Source organism: Callithrix jacchus, chromosome 10 (genome assembly GCF_049354715.1).
Source record: "Callithrix jacchus isolate 240 chromosome 10, calJac240_pri, whole genome shotgun sequence".
Taxonomy (NCBI): domain Eukaryota; kingdom Metazoa; phylum Chordata; class Mammalia; order Primates; family Cebidae; genus Callithrix; species Callithrix jacchus.
Genome location: NC_133511.1, coordinates 10052719 through 10067314, shown reverse-complemented (window position 1 = coordinate 10067314; position 14596 = coordinate 10052719). Strand labels below are relative to the sequence as shown.

General features: G+C 44.6%; 1 non-coding gene and 1 pseudogene across 1 annotated transcript; one reads left to right on the top strand and one right to left on the bottom strand.

Annotated features, from left to right (window-relative positions):
- The first annotated feature begins 764 nt into the window (after nt 1-764).
- LOC108591262 (small ribosomal subunit protein uS5 pseudogene) lies at nt 765-1676 on the top strand (annotated as a pseudogene).
- A 5671-nt stretch (nt 1677-7347) lies between these two features.
- On the bottom strand, nt 7348-7451 carry LOC118145919 (U6 spliceosomal RNA). The gene has a single exon (XR_004731403.3). It is a non-coding gene; the product is annotated as a U6 spliceosomal RNA (small nuclear RNA).
- Nucleotides 7452-14596: the final 7145 nt, after the last annotated feature.

The window sequence follows — 14596 nt, the reverse complement described above, 5'->3', positions numbered from 1 at the left end:
GAGGGAAACTCTGTCTCAAAAAAAAAAAAAAAAAGAGAGAGAGAATCTAATGCCTAGTGATCTGAGGTGGAATAGTTTCATCCCAAAACTATGCACCATCCCCATACCTCCATTTGTCCATGGAAAAAATATCTTTCGAGAAACCAGTCCCTGGCACCAATAAAGGTTGGGGATTGCTGATCTAATACCTTTAGAATCTATTTTCATACATGTTCTTCAGTTTCTGTTGATATATACTCACAAAACCTTGCAATTCTTTTGGTGTATGACCTACTACCACCCGGTTGTTGTGGCGCTATGAAGCATATTGACACTCAGCTGTAGTTATGGAGCTGATGGAAACAGAGGGTGCTTGCGGTGGATATTGAGAAGAAAGGACATTCTTGTTCAATTCATGCCCCACTGAGATTACCACAGGAAAGCTAGACGTCTCAACGTAAGAGGGAAAGTTACTGGTACGGGAGGCTTAGAGTGTCTCAGGAGTCAGAGATTCTCAGGCTAATCTGAGTCCAATCAGATGTTCCCATCTCAAGTTTCAGGGAGCCATTACTTCCCAGGGAGCACCCTAACTTTCACATGAGATACTTGGTAGAGCTGTGAATTCGACTAATGTTGTAACTGTGCAATGTAAGCTTTATGTTTGCTTTTCAGCATTAGCCCTATCACGACAAGAAATTAGATGACTTTACTGCTGCCATAGAAGTTGTGTGATTCTTTTTCTTTTTTTTTTAAGATGGATTCCTTCTTCTCTGATAAAATACCAAATGATGGATGACGCCGGTGCGGGGGGGGGGGGTGCGGGGGGGTGTGGAGGCATCGGGGGCTCTGGCATGAGGAACCGTGACCGTGGTGGCTTCCGCGGAGGCTTAGGCAGTGGCATCTGGGGCCGGGGTCACGGCCATGGATGGGGCCGGGGTCGAGACCAAGGCCACGGAGCTCGCCGAGGCAAAGCCGAGAATAAGGAGTGGATGCCTGTCACCAAGTTGGGCCCCCTGGTCAAAGACATGAAGATCAAGTCTCTGGAGGAGATCTATCTCTTCTCTCCGCCCATCAAGGAATCTGAGATCATTGACTTTTTCCTGGGGGTCTCGCTCAAGGATGAGGTTTTGAAGATTATGCCGGTGCAGAAGCAGACCCGTGCTGGCCAGCGCACCAGGTTCAAGGCGTTTGTTGCTATTGGGGACTACAATGGTTACGTCGGTCTGGGTGTTAAGTGTTCCAAGGAGGTGGCCACTGCCATCTGTGGGGCCATCATCCTGGCCAAGCTCTCCATTGTCCCCGTGCGCAGAGGCTACTGGGGGAACAAGATCGGCAAGCCCCACACCGTCCCTTGCAAGGTGACAGGCCGCTGTGGCTCTGTACTGGTGAGCCTCATCCCCACACCCAGGGCACTGGCATCGTCTCAGCACCTGTGCCCAAGAAGTTGTTCATGATGGCTGGTATCGATGACTGCTACATCTCAGCTAGGGCTGCACTGCCACCTTGGGCAACTTCGCCAAGGCCACCTTTGATGCCATCTCTAAGACTTACAGCTACCTGAGCCCCGATCTCTGGAAGGAGGATGTATTCACCAAGTCTCCCTATCAGGAATTCACTGACCACCTCGTCAAGACCCACACCAGAGTCTCTGTGCAGAGGACCCCAGCTCCAGCTGTGGCTACAACATAGGGTTTTTATACAAGAAAAATAAAGCAAATTAACACTGCAAAAATTTTTTTTAAAAGATGGGGTTTTACCACGTCAGCCAGGCTGGTCTTGAACTCCTGACCTCAGGTGATCCACCCACCTCGGCCTCCCAAAGTGCTAGGATTACAGGTGTGAGCCACTGTGCCTGGCAGAAGTTGTGTCATTCTAAGACCATCATTTTATCTAAGAGTTAAAGGACTTGAGCTTGTCGTTTTCTTTCTGTAAGTGCTTCAATGCACTTGGAAGAGTCTGTAATAGTCAAGTGCAGCAGCTGCATAAGCCTCTGCAACACTTACCTAATTAGCATCTAATTGCAATTAACCATAGGTGATAGCTTAATTGTCATGTTGCTGTGTGCATATGTTACTAGCATCTAATTCCCATTGGCAAAAAACCTCAATATTTTACCCAATCCCAAAACCCAACTTTTAGAATCTGTCTTCTGTGACACTTCAGGTGCCAATTCTATAGGAGTCAGGGTCCAGTCTGGAGAAAGCAATCACACCAGCAATCTGAACGAGGCAAATTTGAAAGAATAAATTGTTGACTGGGCACAGTGGCTCACGCCTGTAATCCCAGCTACTCAGGAAACTGAGGCAGGAGAATCACTTGAACCTGGGAGGCAGAGGTTGCGGTGAGCCAAGATCAAGTCACTGTGCTCCAGCCTGGGTGACAGAGCAAGACTCTATCTCAAAAGAAAAAAGAATAAATTGTTAATATAAGGTATTTACTAAGAGGGTGATATAGTTTGGATATTTGTCCTTGCCCCAGATCTCATTTTGAATTGTAATCCCCAAAGCTAAAGGTGAGACCTCGTGGAAGGTGTTTGGATCATCGGGGTGGATCCCTCATTGCTTGGTCCTATCTTCATGATAGTGCGTTCTCATGAGATCTGGTCATTTAGAAACGTGTAGTACCTTCAAACCTCCCCCACAACTCTCTTTCTCTGCCTTGCTCCTGCTTTCAGCATGTGATGTTTCTGCTCCCCGTTTGCCTTCTGCTATGATTATAAGCATCTTGAGGCCTGCCCAGAAGCAGATGCTGCTCTACTTCTGGTAAAGCCTGTAGAATCATGAGCCAAATAAATCTCTTTGCTTATAAATTACTCAGTCTCAGTTATTCTTTTTTTCTTTTCTTTTCTTTTTTTTTTTTGAGACGGAATCTCACTCTGTTACCCAGGCTGGAGTGCAGTGGTGTGATCTCAGCTCACTGCAACCTCTGCCTCCGAAGTTCAACTGATTTTCCTGCCTCAGCCTCTCAAGTAGCTCGGATTACAGGCGCAGGCCACCATGCTCAGTTGAATTTTGTATTTTTAATAGAGATGGGGTTTCACCATGTTGATCAGGCTGGTCTCGAACTCCTGACCTTGTGACCCACCTGCCTCGGCCTCCCAAAGTGCTGGGATTACAAGTGTGAGCCACAGCACCCAGCCCGAAATTATTTCTTTTTTTTTTTTTTAAATAAAGACAGGGTTTCACCATGTTGGTCAGGATGGTCTCGAACTCCTGACCTCGTAATCCTCCCGCCTTGGCCTCCCAAAGTGCTGGGATTACAGGCTTGAGCCACCACACCCGGCGATCTTTAAGATTTAATGACTGCTCTCCTGGGTTTTGGACTTGCATGGGGCCTGTAGCCCCTTTCTTTTATCTGATTTCTCCCTTTTAGGGTGGTAGGGTTTACCCAATGCCTATACCCCCATTATATCTTGGAGGTAAATATTTTGTTTTTGAGTTTACAGGCTTATAGGTGGAAGGAACTTGCCTTATCTTAGACAAGACTTTGGACTTTGGACTTTTGAGTTAATGCTGGAGTGAATTGAGACTTTGGAGGACTGTTGGGAAAGTATGATTGTATTTGACAATGTGAGAAGAACATGAGATTTGTGTGTCCCCACCCAGCCTCATGCTGAATTGTAAACCCCAGTGCTGGAGGTGGGGCCTGACGGAAGGTGTTTAGATCACAAGTGCAGATCCCTCATGGCTTGGTGCTGCCTTCATGATAGCGAGTTCTCATGAGATCGGGTCATTTAAAAGCATGTGCCACTTATCTCCCACTGTCTCTCTGCCTTGTTGCTGCTCTCGCCATGTGATGCACCTGCTCCCCTTTTGCCTTCTGTCATGATTGGAAGCTTCCTGAGGCCTCTCCAGAAGCAGATGCTGTTATGCTTCCTGTAAAGCCTATAGAATCATGAGTCAGCTGGGCGTGGTGGCTCACACCTGTAATCCCAGCACTTTGAGAGGCCAAGGTGGGTAGATCATCTGAGGTCAGGAGTTTGAGATGAGCCTGGCCCACATGGTGAAACCTTGTCTCTACTAAAAATACAAAAATTATCTGGACATGGTGGCAGGCACCTGTAATCCCAGCTATTCAGGAGGCTAAGACAGGTGAATCACTTGAACTTGGAAAGTGGAGGTTGCAGTGAGCCAAGATCGTGCCATTGCACTCCAGCCTGGGCAACAGAGGAAGATTCTGTCTCAAAAAAAAAAAAAAGATTTTTTATTTTTTTATTTTTTTTTTGGGCAGGGAGGAAGGCAGAAAGGAAGGGAATAAGGAGGGTACGGAGGAAGGAAGGGATGAAGGAAGGAAGGAAGGGAGGAAGCGGGGAGGGAGGGAAGGAGGGAAGGGAAGAAAGGAAATCAAGCAATGAAAGAGACATTGCCGACCTGGATCTAGAGGTTTACAAGTTGATTTCTTTTTTTTTGAGAGAAGGAAAGAAAAAAAAGAAAATAAGTAAAGGAGAGGAAGAAAGAGGAAGAGAAAGAGGGAGAGTAAATGGAAATATTGCTTTATTTTGAAAAAAATTGGGTATTAATAATGGCCAATCAATGTTTCATTTAAACTAATGGGTAGGTGTGATGTGGTATTGACAAGAATGTATATTTTGTGTATTTGAAGTGGAGAGCTCTATAAATATTTATTAAGTTTACTTGTTCTGGATCTGAGCTCGAGTCCTTGATATCCTTATTAATTTTCTGTCTCATTGAATTTATGTCTCCTATCTGGGTGTTAGGATCGTTAGGTCTTGTTGTTGCATTGATCCTTTTACCACTATATCTTTGTTGCTTTAAAATCTATTTTATCCGATACAAGAATTGCAACTCCTGCTTTTTATTTATTTATTATTTATTTTTGCTCTCCATTTGGTTGGTAAATCTTTCTCCATCCCTTTGTTTTGAGTCTTTGTGTATCCTTGCATGTGAAACAGGTCTGGATGTAACATGCCGTTGGGTTTTGGCTGTGTCTTTTGATTGGGAATTCAGTCAATTTAAATTTAGGGTTACTGCCATTTGATGTTGACTGGCTGTTTTATCCATTTGTTGGTGTAAATTCTTCTTTATGTTGGTGCTCTTTACTTTTTGGTGTATTTTTAGAAAGGCTAATACTGGTTGTTTCTTTCTGTGTGTAATGCTTCTTTCAGAAGCTCTTGTAAAGCAGGCCTGGTGGTAATAAAATCTCTGAGTTCTTGCTTGTTCATAAAAGATTTTATTTTTCCTTCAGTTGTGAAGCTTAGTTTGGCTGGATATGAAATTCTGGGCTGAAGGTTCTGTTCTTTGAGGATGTTGAATATTGGCCCCCACTCTCTTCTGGCCTGTAGAGTTTCTGCCGAGAGATCTGCTGTAAGTCTGATAGGCTTGCCTTTGTGGGTAATCTGACCTTTCTCTCTGGCTGCCCTTAGTATCCTCTCCTTCGTTTCAACCCAGGTGAATCTAACGATTATGTGCCTTGGGGTTGCTCTTCTTGAGGAATATCTTTGTGGTGTTCTCTGTATTACCTGGGGTTGAATGTTGACCTGCTTTGCTAGTTTAGGAAAATTTTCCTGAATAATATCCTGAAGGGTATTTTCCAGCTTGGATTCATTCTCTCCGCATTCAGGTACACCTATCAAACGTAAATTAGGTCTTTTCACATAGTCCCACATTTCTTGGAGACGTTGCTCATTCCTTTTTATCCTTTTTTCTCTAATCTTTTCTTCACGTTTTATTTCATTAAGTTGGACTTTGACCTCTGATATCCCTTCTTCTGCTTCAACAATTCGAGTGTTTAAACCTGTGCATACTTCTCGGAGTTCCTGTATTGTATTCTTCATTTCCATTAATTCACTCATACTCCTCTCTAAGTTGTCTATTCTCAATAGGATTTCATCCAACCTTTTTTCAAAGTTCCTAGTTTCTTTACGTTGGGCTACAACATGTTCTTTTAACTCACCGAAGTTTGTTATTATCCATTCCTTGAAGAGTGATTCTGTCATCAGGAGGCGCTCGTTCTCCATCAAGCCTTGTTCCATTGTTGATGTGGAACTGTGATCATCTTTAGAGGGAGAGGCGTTCTGACTTTGAGTATTCTCAGCTTTCTTACGCTGGTTTCTTCCCGTCATTGTAAATTTATCCTCCTGTCGTCTTTGAAATTACCAACTTTCAGATTAGGTCTCTTGAGTGGACGTCCAGGTTGTTAGTTCCCAGGGCCAGAGCAGCGGCGTTAAAACTAATGGTGCTTTTCTGCCCAGGATTCTCCTGTCGGGCTTCCTTCTTGTTTCAGTAGTAGGCGACTCTGCCTTCCCGGGGCTCCAAACCTCGGTCAGAAGGGGAAGCGGTCCCGTTTACTCTGCTCCGAGAGCTGCCGCGTCGAGGTGCCGGCGGAACCGCTGCGCCCACCACGAGAGTCGCGCTGGCGACTCGTGTGTTTCCACCACTGGGGGATCTTCTGCTCCGTGAGCGACCAGACTTTGAAAGTGTGGCGTCCTCTAGTTCTCGGCACCTTCCCTGAGAGCTGCAATCCCGGGATGTTAGCGATCGGCCATCTTGGATCGTTCCAAAAAAAAGATTTTATAAGTATTTTTATAGAGCACTTATTATGACTGCAAGTTGGTCTGGGTGAAGCAGTCAGTGAGTGGTAAGTGAGTGTGAAGGCCTAGGACATTACTGAACATTACTGCAGACCTTATAAACACTAGACAATCAGACTGCACTATTTCAAATATTGTCCTCCTTCAATAATAAGTTAACCTTACCTTACTGTAATGTTTTTTTACTTTATAAATTTTCATTTTTTTAACTTTTTGACTCTTTTGTAACAACCCTTAGCTTAAAACACAAACACATTGTATAGCTCCACAAAAATGTTTTTTTCTTTCTATCCTTCCCCTGTAAGCTTCTTTCTATCCTGGAACTTTTTTTTAACTTTTAAAACGTCTTTGTTAAAAACTGAGACATAAACATACACTGACAGAGCAGGACATTTGTTTATACCAGCAGCACCACAGACACTTGACAAATGTGTTGTACTGTGTCGTTATGACAGCTACAGTGTCACTAAGACACAGGAACTTTTTAGCTCTGTTATAATCTTATGAGACCGCCATTGTATATGCACGTGGTCCGTCACTGACTCAAATGTTGTTATACGGTGCATGACTGTATTTATTCTCTTTTCATGGTTTGTTACAGACTAAGCGATAATAATTTTTTTTTTTTTTTGAGACAGTCTTGATCTGTCACCCAGGCTGGAGTGCAATGGTGTGATCTTGGCTCACTGCAACCTCTGCCCCCCAGGTTCAAGCGATTCTCCTGCCTCAGCCTTTGGAATAGCTGGGATTACAAGCATGTGCCACCACACCAGGCTAATTTTTGTATTTTTTTTCTTTTTTTATAAAAAAATTTTAATTACAATATGGAATGCTTCAAAAATTTTTATGTCATCCTTGCTCAGGGGCCATGATAATCTCTGTATCTTTCCAATTTTAGTATATGAGCTGCCGAAGCGAGCACTAATTTTTGTATTTTTAGTAAAGGCAGGGTTTGACTATGTTGGCCAGGCTGGTCTCAAACTCCTGACCTCAGGTGATCTGCCTGCCTGGGCCTCCCAAAGTGCTGGGATTACAGGAATGAGCCACCATGCCTGGCCAGCTATAACGATTTTTAAATCAACTTTTGATCACATTGTCTTAAATTAAATAAATCACATTGACCTGTGCAAATGACAAAACAATCCCACATTATAATTAAATGTGAGAGTAATCATCCACTAGTATATAATAATTAGTATTTTTCCTCATCATTCTTTTTCTTAAGAAAACTGAGCGTTTTGATAATGAACCTGGGACATAGAAAGAAGATGGGTCCACCTTGTAGAGCAAAAAAATTAATCCAAAATCGATATGGGGAAACAGCATTCTATAATCAGTATTGCGGTGGCTTTAAAGTACGTCCTCAAATGATTTGATACTCCTCAAAGGTGGAGCTTAATTCCTCTTCCCTCTGATGTGGACTAGAATTGATCTTTTCTAATAATAGAACATGATAGCCAGGCATGGTGGCTCATGCCTCTAATCCCAGCACTTTGGGAGGCTGAGGTGGGCGGATCACGAGGTCAAGAGATCAAGACCATCCTGACCAACATGGTGAAACCCCGTCTCTACTAAAATACAAAAATTAGCTGGGTGTGGTGGCGCATGCCTGTAGTCCCAGCTACTTGGGAGGCTGAGGCAGGAGAATTGCTTGAACCAGGAGGCAGAGGCTGCAATGAACCGAGATTGTGGCACTGCACTCCAGCCTGGTGCTTGGCAACACTGCAAGACTCTCTCTCAAAAAAAAAAAAAAAAAAAAAAAGAACATGATAGAAGCGACAATGTGTGACTTTCTCATGGAAAGTCACAAAAGGTATTGCCACTTTTTTTTTCTTTTTGAGGCAGAGCCTCTCATTCTGTCACCCAGGCTGAAGTGCAGCAGTGCAATCTTGGCTCACTGCAACCTCCACCTCCCAGGTTCAAGTGATTCTCATGCCTCAGCTTCCCATGTAGCTGAGATTACAGGTGCCCACCACCACACATGGCTAATTTTTGTATTTTTGGTAGAGACGGGGTTTCAGCATGTTGGTCAAGCTGGTCTTGAACTCCTGACCTCAAGTAACCTGCCCACCTTGACCTGCTCGGATTATAGGAATGAGCCACCGTGCCCAGCATTGCCACTTCCATCACTCGCTCTTTGGACCACTCACTCTGAGAGAAGCCAGATACCATGGCATACACAGCGGCACTCAGGAAGTCTGTAGAGGGGCCCAGGTGAGAAGAAACGGAAGCCTACAGCCGACAACCAGCACCAACTTGCTAGCCACATGAAAGATCCTCCAGCCCTAGTCAAGCCTTCAAAGGACTGCAGCCCCAGCCAAAACCTCAACTACAACCTCATGAGAGAGACCCTGGGCCAGAACCACCCAGCTAAGCCACTCCTGAATTCCTGACCCACAGAAACTGTGATGACAACGAATATTTATTGTTGTTTTAAGCCTCTAAGTTTGGGGGGATAATTTTATACAGGAACAGATATGTAACACAAGTAAATACTGTATTGCTCCAAGGACCTTTTACTCTGTGAGAGCCAACGGGTGTGAGAAATTACCCACATAATCAGCTTGATAGCGACAGTATGACACATCAATGCGACCACAGATACACTCAGAAGCACACACACGATCTCATGTTTGATCAATTGTTCATGGGGTCATTTATGTTTATTTTTATTTTTAACCATGGTAAATAAACATTGATATTTAAAATACAAAATTTTTCGTCTTAACTATTCTAAGTGTACCATCCCATAGTGTCGAGTATAGATGCATTATCCTGCAGCTAGTTTCCAGAGCTTTTTCATCTTGCCAAACTGAAACTGTAGGCTATTAAATGGTAACTTCCTGGTTCCCCTCTCCCCAGCCCCTGGAAACAACCATTCTACTTTCTGTCTCCCTGAATTTGACTACTCTGAATATCTCATGTAAGTGGAATCACACAATGTTGTTCATTTGGTTTCTGGCTTATTTCACTTATCATAATGTCCTCAAGTTTCATCTATATTGTAGCATATAACAGGATTTTCTTTTCTAAGGCGGAATAATATTCCATTGTATGTATATATCACATTTCATCTATCCATTCATTCACTGGTGGACATGGGTTTCTTCCACTTTTTGGCTAGTGTGAATAATGCTGCTATGAACTTTGCTATACAAATACCTCTTCAAAACTCTGTTTTCAATTCTTCTGAGTATCTAAGAATGAAATTGCTGGATCATATAGTAATTCTACTTTTAATTTTGAAAAATCACCTTACTATTTCTCATACCAGCTGTTATTTACATTACCACCAACAGTGCTCAAGAGTTCCAATTCCTCCACATTATTGTCAACACTTTTTTTATAGTAGCCATCCTACTGGGTGTGTGGTAAAGTACCATTATAATGGGTTGTGTTAATGTGTAGTTTATTTTTTATTAATTTTATTATTATTATTATTATTATTATTATTGAGACAACGTCTCACTCTGTCGGCCAGGCTGGAGTGCAGTGTTGTGAACTCAGCTCACTGTAAACCTCTGCCTCCCGGATTCAAGCAATTCTCCTGCCTCAGCCTCCTGAGTAGCGGGGATTACAGCCAATTTTTGTATTTTTTTTTTTTTTTAGTAGAGATGGTTTTCACCATGTTGACCAGGCTGGTCTCAAACTCCTGACCTCAAGTGATCCATCTGTCTTGACCTCCCAAAGTGCTGAGATTAGAGATGTCAGCCACTGTGCCCCGTCAGTTATGTGCAGTTTAAACATTTATTTATGTAGTAAGAGCAAAGTCATTCTGTCCTAAATTGAACTACTTTTCAGTTTCATGAATATCCAGGCAAAATGCTTGTGTGTGTGTGTGTGTGTGTGTGTGTGCGCGCGCATGCGTGTGTGTTTGAAAAGACACTTGTATTTCATATCTATTTTCTTTTTTATGAAAATTGTACTGTACATTCATATCTATTTTCATTTCTCGTGTGTGATTGTCCTCAAGTAGGAGATTTCATTTTCTATTTGCTATTGTTCTCAGTGAGGAGCTGGTCAGTGACAGAGAAAATAGTATCAAAGCATCAGAGAACATGGAGGTTACCAGCCTCTTCTGAACTGATCGGCCGTCACCGAGTCCTCACTCCTGATCAACAGTGTCTCTCCTTATCTCTTTACACCCAGCCCCAAGTGGACCACAATTCTAGTTACACCCATGAGAATTCAAGAAGGGAACTGCTTTCCTGAAAAGGAACCCAAGGGCTGGACCTCTGATGTTGCAATGACAGAGATCTGTGGTTCTTGTTTCTGGTAACCAGTCACTGGTTTCTATTTTCTAGCTTCCCTGGGCCGCGGAAGGGGCTGCTCACCTATCAACACCTTGGATTAACCAGACTCTCCCTGGAAGTGTGTACAGAGCTTAGTCCACAATTCAGAGTCATGAGAAATGGCTCATTCTATAGATCACCAGTGGTTTTGCTTTCTACTTGCCACTATGGTCCCCTTGGGAGACGAAGAATGATCTCATTGATTATTGCAGAAAACTCACTTACCTCCCAACTCCAATTACTGTGGCCATATGAACTTTGTCATCTCCTTCTCACCAGCAGCTGCCGCCTCCACATATAATAAGGCCTGTTGTTCTTGAGCTGCAGCCACCTCCCTGCTGTCGCCATTGGATTTGATACAGGAGGGGATCGGGGAAGTTCTGGGTAGAGTAGGGCAGGTCCTTGGCTAGGGCTCCACTCCCGGGCCTGTGCCCATGGACCTAGGTGGGGACAGGCATTTCTGTTTCCATGCCCAAATATTGCATTTGGGCCGTGCCCCCATCCTGTACCTATAAACACCCCAAGACCCTAGCGGGCAGAGCCACAAGTGGCTGGACGTCAATAGGAACACAGGTGCGGAAGAATACACCGGCAAGTACTGGCAGACCCCGGCGGCCATTGAGCAGCGGAAGTATGCGGGGTTTGGCCCAGGGTGGCAGGAGAGCCCACCCGCTGGGTGGCTTGACTTCAGGGGAAAAGCACCCTCCCACTCCATCCCTTTCTGGCCTCCCCAACCACCTCGCTGAGAGCTACCACCACTCAATAAAAAACCTTGCACCCACCCTCCAAGCTCACCTGTGATCCGATTTTTCCAGTACACTAAGGCAAAAACCCTGGGAGACAGAAAGCCCTCTGTCCTTGTGGCAAGGCAGGGCCCTCACTGAGCTGAGTGACACAAGCCGCCTGCAGGCGGCTAAACTGAAGGAATGCACTTGTAACACACGCCCACTGGGGCTTCAGGAGCTGTAAACACTGGACCCTAGACGCTGCCGCGGGTGGGATCCCCATGACCTGCCAGTCATCATGCTCCCCCTAGAGGTCTGAGCAGCCAGACATGGAAGAAGTGAGCCATACCCCCATACACGCTCTTCCAGGGGGATAAGGGAACTCTTCCTGTTTCAGATTCACCCCAGAGGCGACACCATGTTATACCATCATATAGGTAGTCTCTGCTACCTCTGCCTCAGCAGCCATTAGGTCTATTAGGTCTATCGTGATTACATCTGCCATCATCTCCTCAGTCATCACTGCCTGGGGTGCCATCTTCTCCACCTCCCTGTCCTTAGTAGCTGCCACAGCCCCTACCCGTGCTGGCCCACCGTTATCCCCCATGTCATCTCCAAAACGTTTTTTGTCTATTGTCTGTTTTTTTCCATGAAAAATAGAAGAGCAGGATGACCTCTGTTTCTTTTTTTCAAGAAGAAAATGAGAGTTCTCAAGTTTGAGGATACTTTTTTGCACCAGTTGATTATATTTCTGCATGGGGAATGGATTACTTATTTTAAAAACTAAATTATATCCTAAGAATTTTTAGATTCCAAGTGAGGCATCTTGGAGTTGATAAGAAAAACGTGATCTATAATGCAAAGTCAAATTAGCTATTAGATTCTTCTGAAACACTGGCTCTTTTCAGCTAACAAAATTTGAACCAGCCTATGCAAAAGGTAGAGGTGTGGATCTGCCAACACTGGGCTGACCATAGACCCAGTCTTAATAAATGATGTCTCCTCACTAACCCTTTCAATGGATGAGAGAGGTGAGCAATGCCCCAGCGCCCAGGCTTTAGACATTGCTAAGATAAATAATATTTTGCAATACATTGTTAAGACTTACTGAAGAACAATTCCTAAAGGAAAGAAATAGCTGATGGAAAGCCCTATGTGCAGAGGAGGTTTTGAATGAAGGGGCCTCACAATAGATTACTTGAGCAGAGATGCAGCTGTTTCTTTGGGCAACCTCCTCTAAGTATCAGCATATAAAGGGCCTTTGTTTTAGGCTGGTCAGTTTCACCAGCAAGAAATCCTCCAAACTTTGGTCTATAATGTAAGCCTGCCTGTCAGACCTCTGGGAGATCCCACTATTTATTGTTAAGAGTTTTATTTGACACTCCCACCTTTCAGTATGGTGGCGGACCCCCACTATGTCTAGTCTTCCAGAGTTTAAAACCTCTCTGGTTCAACTTCTCCAGAGAGTAAACTTTGCTTTATTTTTCTATAGAAGTGAGGGACAGGTCACAGGACAGAAGAGGAGATCTGAGTGGACTAACTGCTTCTTTCAATGAACGTCCTGTTTTCAGTCTAATCTTATACCCCTGTTTTCAAAGGTTACTGGGGACTATATGCCCAGATCTTTTGGGAACTCATGAGCAAAAATAATTTTGTTTTCTTGTTACTTTCTCCTTGGAGGTGTTTAGTGTTAGGCCTCCATGTGCAAGCCCGGACCCAGAAAGTCTAAAGTCCTGCCTGCCTCGGCGGATTACCCTCTACCCTGACTCCCTGCTTTTGCCATTATTCCTGATCCCCCTGCAGAGCTTCCCCCCGCACCCACAAAAGCTTCCCTTCACCCCACCCTGCCATTTTAACTGTTATTATGATAATGTGAATACTCCTTACCCACCCTAACATTTTAACTACCCGCCATTGTAACTGAACTAACGGTAATGTACACTCCTTGCCCCTACACCCACCACTGTAACTGAACTGATGGTCTGTATACTCCTTGCCCCTACACCCACCACTGTAACTGATCTTACTCTGTAACTTTCCACTGCCCACCCCAAACCTATAAAACCAACTCCTATCCCACTGGCCTTTGCTAAAGCCCTTTTGGGCCTTGGCCCACCTGCACCCAGGTGAGTAAACATCCATGTTGCTCACACAAAGCCCGTTTTGGGGGAGTCTCTTCAAAATCCCCCTCCCTGTTCTTGTGCTCCCTCCATGAAGAGATCTACCTACTGACCTGGGGTCATCAGACCGGCCCACAGATGCACACCACCAGCTATTTTGGTAAGCAGTTTCTCTTTTTGCTTTCCCATTCTTTTGTCTTTTCCTTTCCACTTCCTCCCACTTTCGGTTTCATCCTTTCTCCACCACAAAGACAAGGAAAATCGAATACACCAGGTTCTTCCATGTGGTTCAGGACCGGAAAAATCCTACGGAGGTCACGAGTCTGGGAACCCAGTTTTCCCCAGGGGGTTAACTATCATGGAGACATTCACCCTAGTCACTTGCCCACCAGGCTCATGGCCAATATTGGTGGCAGGTCAACATAGAGGACACTCTCTTTGGCCTTTCACCAACAACAAAGTTCAACCCAGGCTCAACTAGGGACGCCTGTTGAGCGGCTGGCTTGCATGCCCATTTTCCTTGTCTCTGCTGCTTTTCCAGAACCATGGGCAACCACCCATCCTCTATCCCTCCCTCCTCTCCGCTGGCCTGTGTTCTAAAGAACCTCAAGCCTCCTCAACTGTCTCCTGACCTAAAACCCAAACGTCTCATCTTCTTCTCTAACACTACATGGCCACAATACAAGTTAACAGCTCCAACTGGCCCAATAATGGCGCCTTTAACCTCTCAATTTTAACCATTTTTGTCTCAACACAGGCAAATGATCTGAAATTCCCTACATCCCGGCATTGTTTTACACCCCAATCCCTCCCTAATCTCCTTCCTGTGCAGGTAAGCCAGCGTCCTCCTTGTGCATCAACCCTTCCGACCTGTCTCCTCCCTGCCTGTCCGAACCAGGCCCTGATCCAGGACCTAACTCCACCCCCCAG